Source organism: Salmo trutta, chromosome 10 (genome assembly GCF_901001165.1).
Source record: "Salmo trutta chromosome 10, fSalTru1.1, whole genome shotgun sequence".
Taxonomy (NCBI): Eukaryota; Metazoa; Chordata; class Actinopteri; order Salmoniformes; family Salmonidae; genus Salmo; species Salmo trutta.
Genome location: NC_042966.1, coordinates 3,749,077 through 3,761,118, shown reverse-complemented (window position 1 = coordinate 3,761,118; position 12,042 = coordinate 3,749,077). Strand labels below are relative to the sequence as shown.

The window sequence follows — 12,042 nt, the reverse complement described above, 5'->3', positions numbered from 1 at the left end:
GGATTTTTCTCAGGTTTTTGCCTGCCATATGAGTTCTGTTATACTCACAGACATCATTCAAACAGTTTTAGAAACTTCAGAGTGTTTTCTATCCAAATCTAATAATATGCACATATTTGACTCTGGGCCCGAGTATTAGGCAGTTTACTCTGGGCACGCTTTTCATCCGAAATTGAAAATACTACCCCCTATACCCTAAAAAGTTAACACCAGACTGGTCTTGTGGTTGTTCATTAGGTGATGGGAAATATGCAATATGTATACAAAATAATATACTTACCTGTTGTATCTTGAAAAAAAGCATTGAAATTAAAAGTGAAATGTTTAACCTATTAACCTGCTTCATTATTTATGTATTACCAGTTGATGAAGAACAACTCCAATTTCATATGTCATTGAAAATTTGTCTACGCATAAGTAAGAATTAAAAAGTTAAAATAACTTCTTAGATTTGATGGAGACATTATACATCTTAGTACCTTATCAATTAATGATTTGTATCAATGTGGATGAGAGACAGGGGTGCAGGATGTTTTTACAGAGCAATGCAACGAAGCTGGATCATTCTGGCAATGATACCTGCACCATCTACATGCTGCAAAGACTCCCTAACTTTTCTCCATTGTACACGATGCCCATTGTTTGGAGACTTCCTTTGACCATTCTAAAGCCCACATGGGGCATCCTTGCCTTAATGGCGCTGACTTTCTGGTCTAACTCTTCATCTGACATATCAGAATAGCATTCCCTGACAGACATAATGTGTTCTTTCATCCTTCTGTAAAAAAAGCTAACCGTTACACTGTCATGAAATATGATTATATATCGACTATGAAACAAATAGGACATGGCCTGCGTATGAGTTGCCATGAAAGAAAGTTAGATGAATTCAACTGAAAATGGTGAGAACAGGTGTTCGTAGCTAAATGTTTTTGGATAGCTTGAGAATAATAATTGCATGATTAATCATTCTACGATATATATGTATGTATGTAATATAGTAGAATGTTATGAACCGACACTGAATCGTAGGAGCTAACTACTAGATATGTAAAAGTTGGACGGAAGAACGCCCAGTGCTGCTTACCTGAGATGCCATCACAGTCCTTCTTCATAGGTGTCCTCTATGACTTCCTTTGTGTCGGAAAGAAAGGCTGAACAGTATTGGTTGTAGCCAAACTGACACTCAAAAAATGGCCAAAATGGAGGGTGGTTGATAGCGAAATTAAATTTGAGTTTTGTTTTCAAATACATTTTTTGTTCTATAAATATTTTTGGGAATAAAATGCATAAAGTTTTGTGCTCTATTACAAAATATTTGATTGCAAAAAATTTTTTTTACTCTGAAGCCGCGTTTTAGCTTTCAGAACAATTATTTTTGATTGAAAATGTCACGGATCCCCCTGGAACTTTCATTGAGCACACCTGGCCCCTATTCCCACTGATTGTATTTGTATATATGTGCCCTTTGTTCACCATGGCGGTGTCGATTATTGTTACTATGTCTGTTGGTCATGTGAGTACCTGTGCTGTGTGTTTTGGGCTTTCGTGCCCTTGTGGATTGCACAGATGATTACTGGTCTCGTCCCGTGTGATAATCATCGTGTGCTTGTGTTATTTATTCGAGGTACTCCTCGCTCTTTTGTTTGGGTTTCAACTCTGTGTTTTGTTACGTGTTTGTTTGGTCTTCATCCCCGTGCCTTTTCACGGCACTCCGAAATTTGGAAAGAAAAAAAACCCTATTACGCATTCCTGCGCCTGTCTTCCGAATCATTGTTTCCAACGTGACAGAAAAAAAAAGTTGCTTTCAGAAAAATTATTTTGGACTTGAAAATAAAAAAGTTTTGCTCTCAACAAAAAAACATCAATTTGTTGCAAGTTGGAGAGGGGGGCTAATAGCTGAACAATAGACTATTCAACCTTTACTAAAGAATAGTCTAATAGCCAATCTAGGTGTGGAAAACCCCCCGTCCTATCACAGACCAGATTTGCCTTAACAAACAAGGGGTTGTTAGAGCACTGATTATGCTTTTGGGTCCCAATGCACTACTGTCTCTAACTGACAATGAATGGGCAATATAAACCAAATAATAAACTGATAATTGTGCACGACTTCAAATGAAACAAGCAGGGTGCAGGTTTCAAACCCTCAACCTTCTTGCCCAAAGTCCAGCACACTATCGACTGTGCACCAAAAGCATGCTCAAGCCGCAGAGTCGATAGAGCGCGTCCTCGCGGTAGCTTGCACCTTACACGCTATGTTGGCTGAAAGTAATGACTTTTCAAATAAGTTACCTTATATGTTATGTTGGCTGACAATTTGTTAGCTACGCTGTCCTTACGAACCACATAGCATATCATTACAGCAGTATGTATCGGTATGTTAGCTACCTACCTAACATCAGTAGTTATACATCAAACTTGCCAGTATATTAAATATAGGCTATCTAACTACCCAATGTTTATTGACTTGATTATTCCCATCATTCTTAGCTTAGCTAAGTTATTGCTAGTTTGAACACCAGAGGGCATCTTTGAGAAGCATTTCACAGTCTTCCATATTGCAGACACACGGGAGACCGGGGTTCAATTCCCCAACAGAGAGGAAGGAGTAGGCTGTCCTTGTAAATAAGAATGAGTTCTTAACTGATTCCATATGTGTTATTTCATAGTTGTGATGTCGTCACTATTATTCTACATTGTAGAAAATAGTAAAAATATAGAAACATCCTTGAATGAGTAGGTGTGTCCAAACTTTTGACTGGTACTTGCTTAATTAATTTGATTAAGTGCCTTGCTCAAGGGCACAACGGTTGTAGGTGGCACCTGAAATATTGATACCTTCATCTACATTTTTATTTATTGTTAATTGTATTTTTTGTGTATGTATAGGCAGGATGGAGGGAGATTAATGGTTGCGCACCTTGCCAGCGGGGCCAGAAGGAGGCGCTAGACCAGCTACTGGGACACATTAAAGAGGCACACCTTCACTGTGTGTACCACGGTATAAACATTCTCCCTATCTTCTCTTCTCTTTCACCTCAACACATAGAGGTTAGGTAGAAGTAATCTGTAATCACTGATATAGGATCAGAACTTTCTGAATCCTGCTAGATGTTAAGGTTAGACTGGGGCTATATTATTCTGATTCTAGATCTGTGGTTAGGGGAAACGTGAGTCACACTGTGTGCCACACTGAAATGAGCCACCATCTTTTCATGAGACAGCCGTTCTCCTGAAATGAATAATGGGTCTCTCACTTGGAGTAGGAGCATATTAAATGCCAAGTATATCTTGGGGATATTGTTCAATGCTTCACCATTATCTGGCTCCCAGGTTTGCATTTCTTTCTAAAATACAACTTACAGTAAATTGGCTCCATGAATGTCAAGGCCAGATCACATAGAACATTTTCACTGTTGGTTGTGAATCCAGTTTCAGTGAGTCAGCTTAGCCTAATAGCGTAATGGTCGGATATAATATATGCATATACTGTATATATAGTGTACTATGTATAATTATACTATATAGTGTATATAGTGCAATGATACTGTATATGTCATATGTCATAGTAATTGTAGTAGTTGTACAGTATGTGCATATATATAGTATACTGTGTATAATTATACTATATACATAGCGTAATGACATAATGTAACGTCATGTATAGTAATCAGAGGGGTAGCAGTGTATACTATATACACATATAGCATAATGATATAATGCAACATGACATACAGTCATCAGTAATAATCTATATAATAGTCAGCATTCAGTCCCCTGGCCAGGCTTTTCCAGAGTATGCAGCACAGGTTCATGCACGGTAGCTGAGATCGTCTGTACCGGGTCATGTTTGTTGTTCTTGTAGAGACGGAGGCTTGACGCTAGTTTAAGGGGTATAAATTAACACTGACTAGCTGCTGCCCGGTCTCTCTACAGGGCTCCAGGACCGCTGTCTGCTACCACCCTCCCACCCCCCGCCCTGCCGGCACCCCTTCTCCAAACACTATTAATTAAACTGTGAAAGGGGCCCTGACTAACACGGGCACCCCAGCGGACGGCTATACCTGTCTGTCTTACTCAGTGTCAGGGCGGTAAGAAAACGGGGGGTTTAGTGGGGGGGCGAGTTGAGCTGCAGCTCGTTTTCTTGTTATTCCACCTCGACTCATCTCATGAAAAGAAAATTAGTTAATTTCTCCTGAATAGGGCATTTATTGACTTAAATGGCCTGAGCCTAACCCTAATCCTAACCTTAATCCTAATGCTAACCTTAACCACAAACCCAATAACCCTGAACCTAATCCTAACTCCTAACCCTTAAACCTAACCCTAACCCTAATTTAACCCAAACCCCTAAGCCTAAAATAGCCTTTTTTTCTGAAATGTCCCACTTCTGGGCCCCACAAGGATAATAAAACCAAAAAAACACACACACTCACACATCCAGCCCCCCTTTGGGAATGACTGGTTCCCTCTGGCCCTATAATCTGCAGCAGAGTGTGAGTGACTGTGTCAACTAAACCTGAATAGAACAACACATTCCACCACACTACATACACCTAAGTAGTGGGACACATGATTTCATTCCTAACACTGACGCACTGAGGAAAATAGATTCTTACTGTTCATTCTTACTGTGTCTTTGGTTTGGTAATTCTATGAATCATTGTCTTGAATGTCTTGTCCTTCCAGAGCAGTGCAAAGCCCCTCCACATGTAAGGAAACACTGTATTCAAAAGCCTGCGCCACCTCTTCCAGCCCAAAAGCAAATTTGTCAAAAGCTTGAAATGGTACATAACTGCTTTTCTGGTCTCCCTTTACACCTCTATGTATTGCGACCCGCACAGACAGCTGTGTGTTATGTGTTATGCTGTTCGTTGGTTGTGTTGTACAGTGAGGGAAAAAAGTATTTGATCCCCTGCTGATTTTGTACGTTTGCCCACTGACAAAGAAATGATCAGTCTATAATTTTAATGGTAGGTTTATTTGAACAGTGAGAGACAGAATAACAACAAAAATCCAGAAAAAGGCATGTCAAAAATGTTATAAATTGATTTTCATTTTAATGAGAGAAATAATTATTTGACCCCCTCTCAATCAGAAAGATTTCTGGCTCCCAGGTGTCTTTTATACAGGCAACAGACAAACAGAAAACACATGTATAAATGCACAGGGGATAATGGGGAAAATGGCCAAAACCTGGAGGGGTTGGAGACAAGCACAAGAGAGGTGAAACAGATCAGGGTGTGACAAAACCAGTCTAAATAACAGGTTGGGCTGACAAAAGCAAACACAAGTTAGCAGTTTAACAGCTAGACTTGTTCACAATGTACCACATCTCTGGTGAACATAAGGAAGAAATGCAATATTGTTTAGAAAAGAGATGCGTAAATTCTTTAGCCGTTTGTTATGTTTGACTTGGTGAAAACTCCCTAATCCCAGAATGCTTTTTTAAATTTTTTTATTTTACCGTTATTTTACCAGGTAAGTTGACTGAGAACACATTCTCATTTACAGCAACGACCTGGGGAATAGTTTCAGGGGAGAGGAGGGGGATGAATGAGCCAATTGTAAGCTGGGGATGATTAGACAGCCGTGATGGTATGAGTGCCAGATTGGGAATTTAGCCAGGACACCAGGGTTAACACCCCTACTCTTACGATAAGTGCAATGGGATTTTTAATGACCTCAGAGAGTCAGGACACCTGTTTAACATCCCATCCGAAAGACAGCACCCTACACAGGGCAGTCCCAATCACTGCCCTGGGGCATTGGGATATTTTTTAGACCAGAGGAAAGAGTGCCTCCTACTGGCCCTCCAATACCACTTCCAGCAGCATCTGGTCCCCCATCCAGGGACTGACCAGGACCAACCCTGCTTAGCATCAGAAGCAAGCCAGCAGTTGGATGCAGGGTGGTATGCATCCAACTATGGGTGGTATGCATTCACTATAAAACGCAAATAAACAAAATCAAAGATGGCTGCACCCATTTTCTGAAAAATATTTACTTAGTTTGCCACTTTTCAGCGTATAACAAATCTTCGATATACTTGTTACAGTGTATACAAGAACCGGAGCATATGACTTGACAAGTCGTTTACAGTTTTTCACAAAGAAAATGAAATGTTATCACCTCACAGATCATCACACCAAATACAAGCCTACTGCCTAGCCTAACCGTAGTGTGAAAGCTAAACAGGTATGAAACCATTTTATGGGGGTTTGTGGGGTATTAAAGTCCATTGGGGTAGAAATGGGGAAAGGTATCGTAGGGGCATATGATGCAGGAAATGATGGGGGATTTATCAATAAATGGGGTGCAAACACAGGAGAAGTTTATACACTAAATAAAAATAAAACCCCTGGAAAGGGGCGTGTCAGCTGGCAACCCTAACATACCAACGTTACAATCTGATGCCGTGTTCAAAACACCTGGGAACTCGGAAATCTCCGACTTCAGTGTGTTCAAGACAACTGGGAACTCGGATAAAAACTAGCTCCGACTGGGATTTTTTTTTTTTACGGTAATCCAACTCGGAATACCAACTTGGGAACTCGGGCCTCTTTCTAGAGCTCCGACTTTCCAAAGATTGTACTGATTATGATGAGCTAATGCTAAGCTATTTGCTGGCTATGTGTGGCACCATGTTTGTTGACATCCTACAATGCATTCTGGTTGTCACGGAAGAGTCTGTAAGACCAATCTATGCTAGAATCGGAATGCATGATTTGTCACCAGTACTTGAAAATGTGAATAAAATAAATACAATATGATCCATGGCTCCCGAGTGGTGCAGCGGTCTACAGGTTCATAATTGGCTCAGCGTCTTCTGGGTTTGGGGAAAGGGAAGGTTTGGCCGGGATAGGCCGTCATTGTAAATAAGAATTTGTTCTTAACTGACTTGCCTAGTTAAATACAGGTACAATTAAAAAAATACATACTGTGTGCTACAGTAGAAACGACAACACAATATACAGAAAATAAGCAAATTACTTTGATAGGAATGCATACATGTCCAAAGTCCAATTTGTAAGGAAAACAATGAAGGCAATGCAGGTGCAAGGGAGAAAATGTGCTGGGGGAAAAGTTTGTACAAGGCCGGTTCTGACTAGAGATGCACAATGTCTTCATACTTGATCTGGGGAAACACTGAGGAAGTGATTGGGGTCTCGTTGAAGAGTAAAGCTTTTCCCCGGCTCAGTAAAGCCTCAAACATAAATTTCACTACACCCACAATAGCAATCTGCTAAATATGTGTATGTGAGAAATTTGATTTGATTTGAAATGGGCTACTTCTTATGTGAATTAATGAGGCGGAACACCTCAATTAAAACTGTTGTTAGAAAATAAAACTTGTTAGAAAATAATTTAAAATTGACAAGTTGAAACATAGTCTATAGATAATTAGCAGGCATCGTGCCTTGATTTGAGGACAGCATAGATGAACTGTCCTGTTTCTTAACAATCACATTTAGGAACAGTGAATGCATTTTGACATCACGTGCATAAAAAAACTCACGCTGGGGTGACCGTTAGAGATATTTGGAACTCACCGTGAAAAGGTTAAAGACGAGTTGTAATTAATGGATTACATGAATTCGAAATGAAAAGGTGTCGGGTAAATTGGCACTTTAGATGGTAAACAAGTAAAAAATACTTTATTTTAGTTGTACGGAATTATTGTCAAATAGATAAATTGCCCTTAGTCTGCTAAAAAAGCAAGATTCATTTGTTCCGATGATAATACCCACCAGAGGTTGAAATTGTCTTGAAAAAAATGGCAGCAATCAGAACTAAAAGTTCCCCCGAGCATCTGCTTTAGGGACCGGTAAATCGGTGGCCAATGATGGAGGCAATTGAGATCAGCTTTGTGGGTGATTTTACCATGGTTTGATTGTTTAACAAGAGATAGAGATTACCTTCTGCTAGTGCGCTGGACAATATTCATTGCAATAGGCCATACTGTACATATCCAGAAAGGCTAATCAAATAAAAGTTCAGTGGTCGCGTACACAGTTTAGCAGATGTTGCAGCGAAATGCTCATTTTACTAGCTCCTAACGATGCAGTAAAATGTCAAACACAAAAAAATCTAGAAATCCAATGAACATTCAGCTTGTCACTACCAATGCTCTCTGAATATGAATTAGAGTAAATTTTTGTTTCTGGTGAACCTAATACCAGCCAATATGATGTTGTTTTGTTTGCGCTGCATGTTGGTTTGGGGTTTTTATTCCAAAAACAGAGCTTCAGTTCTGGCGGTCACGATCAACTCCATTGATGTATTGGATACAGGATAAATATAGTTTATGATTCCAAATATGAACAAATTATATAATTGAACAAGAATGAAATGCATTATATGGTTATTATTTAATATGAACTTAAAACCCCCAAATACCATAGACTGGAGCAACCTGATCCTCAAAGCCCTCAAAGCAACAACAATATCTAAATAAATGACATTAAAATATACAATATCAAAGGCAATCCCAGTCTCATGTCTTCCCCATCTGGTTCCCGTCATTATTTCAGGAGAAGCTGGCATACCACAGACGGAGCAGGAAGCTCCTCTCCCCAGGCCTGTACCTGGGCTACCTGAAGCTGTGTAGCGCCATGGACCAGATCAGAACCCTGGTGCCTCAAAAGCTGCCCAACGTCCTCTGTCACACCAAGATACGAAACAACTGTAATGTGTCTCGGTGAAGTACCTGAATATCCGGGTTTATTAGTCAATTTATTGGTTTCATGTTACGGTATTGTTATTGAAATACTAGCTGTTGTCTGTAATACTGTATATATGTAAATGTGTGTGTGTGTGTGTGTGTGTGTGTGTGTGTGTGTGTGTGTGTGTGTGTGTGTGCGCGCGCGTATGCATGTCAGGGAGGAGTGGCAGTGGCTGCAGGCCCTCAGTTCTTTGGAGGAGTCTCTGGAGATGGACCAGGATGTCCAGAGCGCTCCACACCACCTCCTACAGGACCTACGCAGTGCTGCAAAGGACCTCATGACCCACATGAACAATCCCGTCAGCCAGGTCAGCATCCATCCATCCATCAATTATTGCTTATTATCACTAGATAAGCATTGTAGATCCTGAGCCTTTCAAAAAATTATAAAATGTCAGAAACACCCAAAGATGACCACAGTAAAAATCTGTAGTTGTACTGTAGTTGTAATACATTTTAACCATCCTTCCAGCCATCCATTTCTAACATCTATGCAGTATATCCATCTACTACATGGCAATAATGTCATAGTTGTGACTCAGTATGCTGTCCCCCTCTTCCAGGCACAGGAATTCCGTATCTATGCCCAGGAGGTGTTGGAGTTTGGGGACAAGGTGTCCTTCCTGCTACTGCTGCCCCCCTCAGACATGTGTACGGCCCCCGGCCAGAACAACCCCTACTCCCCCCCAATCAGGCTCTCACCTTGCCTCTGCAGTTCTTTGAGCAGGGTCAGTACTGCTCTGTCTAGTGGGATTTCCTTCTTTTTCCCCATTACTGTTATTTATTCAACTATGTACATTCAGTTGACCTCAGATTAGTTGGCCTATTGTGACTTAAAATGGTTTGTGCAGTTGACTCCAAATGAATGCTTGAGACTGTTGTGACAGTGTGCACTAAACACAAAGCAATTAAAAGTCATTAAAAAGTTGTGAAACTTATCTGAAGTACACTGATCAGGAAACAACTGGATAAAGTGTATTTGTGACTAGCCGGCTCAAATTGGTTTTATGTAGCAAACCTGAATTTTTTTTTTTTTTTTACACTGGGTAAAAGTAGACACTCAGAGCTACAAAATGGTATATCACATACTGCATTTTTGAGGAACAATGGGAAAGTAATTCTGCTTTGAAAGTTGATAATCTTGTAAACTCACTTTTGAGCAAAGGGCCTTTGAAAGTTTTGGTACCTACTGTAGTGCTCTCCTTTTTCTACACCCATTCAGCATTGTTCACACCCTCTTAAGCCAGCCCACGCATCTCTTTAAGGATTCACATGTGAGGTCAGGTGCTAAACAGTGAATAGTGTAGTAAAGATTAAGACTAAAAGTGGTAGTAGCCTCCATACATAAGATAAGGCCATTCAGGCAAACAGAAAGTGTCCAGCTAAAAATATGTTATAAATATTATATTACACTTACTCAGACACACTTGTCTAAATTGATGGGTCATGTGAAAGAAATGCTATAACCCCAGCCACATCCAGTGGTGGAAAAAGTACTAAATTGTCATACTTCGCTAGAAGTATAAATACTTTCAAATTCCTTGTATTACACCAGAAGGCACAATTATTTTTATTGACGGCATGCCAGGGGCACACTCCAACATTCAGACATAATTTACAAACAAAGCATTTGTGTTTAGTGAGTCTGCCAGATCAGATGCAGTTGGGATGACCAGGGATGTTCTCTTGATAAGTGTGTGAATTTAATTCTCCTGTCAAAATGTACTTTTGGGTGTCAGGGAAAATGTATGGAGTAAAAAGTACATTATTTTCTTTGGAATGTAGTGAAATAAAAGTTGCCAAAAATAGAAATAGTTAAGTAATGTACAGGCACCCCCAAAATACTTAAGTAGTACTTTAAAGTATTTTTACTTTAGTACTTTACATCACTGCCTGTCACGGTTGTCGTCGGTGAATGAGGACCAAAATGCAGCAGGTACGTGTATGCTCATTTTGAGATTTATTAACTTTCCAAAATGAATACAAAATAACAAACCACGAGAATGCACGAACAACCAACAAACAGTCTGGCAAAGCCTAGGGCTGAACACAGAACAATCACCCACAACATCAAACACAAACACACCCTCATATATGGGACTCTCAATCAAAGGCAGATAGACAACACCTGCCTTCAACTGAGAGTCCCAACCCCAATTAACCAGACATAGAAACAGACATACTAGACTAGACATAGAATACCAGAACACCAAACAGTACCCAAAAACCCCGGAATACTTAAACCAAATGCCCTTTAACAAAAACACACCACCCCGAACCACATAAAACAAATAACCTCTGTCACGTCCTGACCAAACTACAATACTAATTAACCCTATACTGGCCAGGACGTGACAGTACCCCCCCCCTTAAAGGTGCTACCCCAGAAGCACCTTAACAAAAAAGAACCCCAAGCAACACCAAAAGAAAAATTCCCCTTTTCTAAAGGGAGGGAAGGGAGGGTGGCTGCCGTCAACGACGGCACTGTGCTACACCCCCCCTCCCCAACCCACCTATTTCTGGAGGTGGCTCCGGCTCAGGCCGTTCCAGGCTGTCTGGGCAGTCTGGCAGCTCGGGACAGTCTGGGCAGTCTGGCAGCACGGGACAGTCTGGGCAGTCTGGCAGCTCGGGACAGTCTGGGCAGTCTGGCAGCTCGGGACAGTCTGGGCAGTCTGGCAGCTCGGGACAGTCTGGGCAGTCTGGCAGCTCGGGACAGTCTGGCAGCTCGGGACAGTCTGGCAGCTCGGGACAGTCTGGCAGCTCGGGACAGTCTGGCAGCTCGGGACAGTCTGGCAGCTCGGGACAGTCTGGCAGCTCGGGACAGTCTGGGCAGTCTGGCCACTCCGGCAGTTCAGGGCAGTCTGGCCACTCCGGCAGGTCAGGGCAGTCTGGCCACTCCGGCAGGTCAGGGCAGTCTGGCCACTCCGGCAGGTCAGGGCAGTCTGGCCACTCCGGCAGGTCAGGGCAGTCTGGCCACTCCGGCAGGTCAGGGCAGTCTGGCCACTCCGGCAGGTCAGGGCAGTCTGGCCACTCCGGCAGGTCAGGGCAGTCTGGCCACTCCGGCAGGTCAGCGCAGTCTGGCCGCTCCGGCAGGTCAGCGCAGTCTGGCCGCTCCGGCAGGTCAGCGCAGTCTGGCCGCTCCGGCAGTTCAGCGCAGTCTGGCCGCTCCGGCAGTTCAGCGCAGTCTGACCGCTCCGGCGACTGTTGACTGGCGGGCAGCTCCGACGACTGTTGACTGACGGGCAGCTCCGACGACTGTTGACTGACGGGCAGCTCCGACGACTGTTGACTGACGGGCAGCTCCGACGACTGTT

General features: G+C 42.1%; 1 pseudogene; it reads left to right on the top strand.

Annotated features, from left to right (window-relative positions):
* The window catches only part of LOC115200784 (ankyrin repeat and fibronectin type-III domain-containing protein 1-like), a 40,459-nt pseudogene extending 30,983 nt beyond the window's left edge, over nucleotides 1-9,476 (top strand).
* Nucleotides 9,477-12,042: the final 2,566 nt, after the last annotated feature.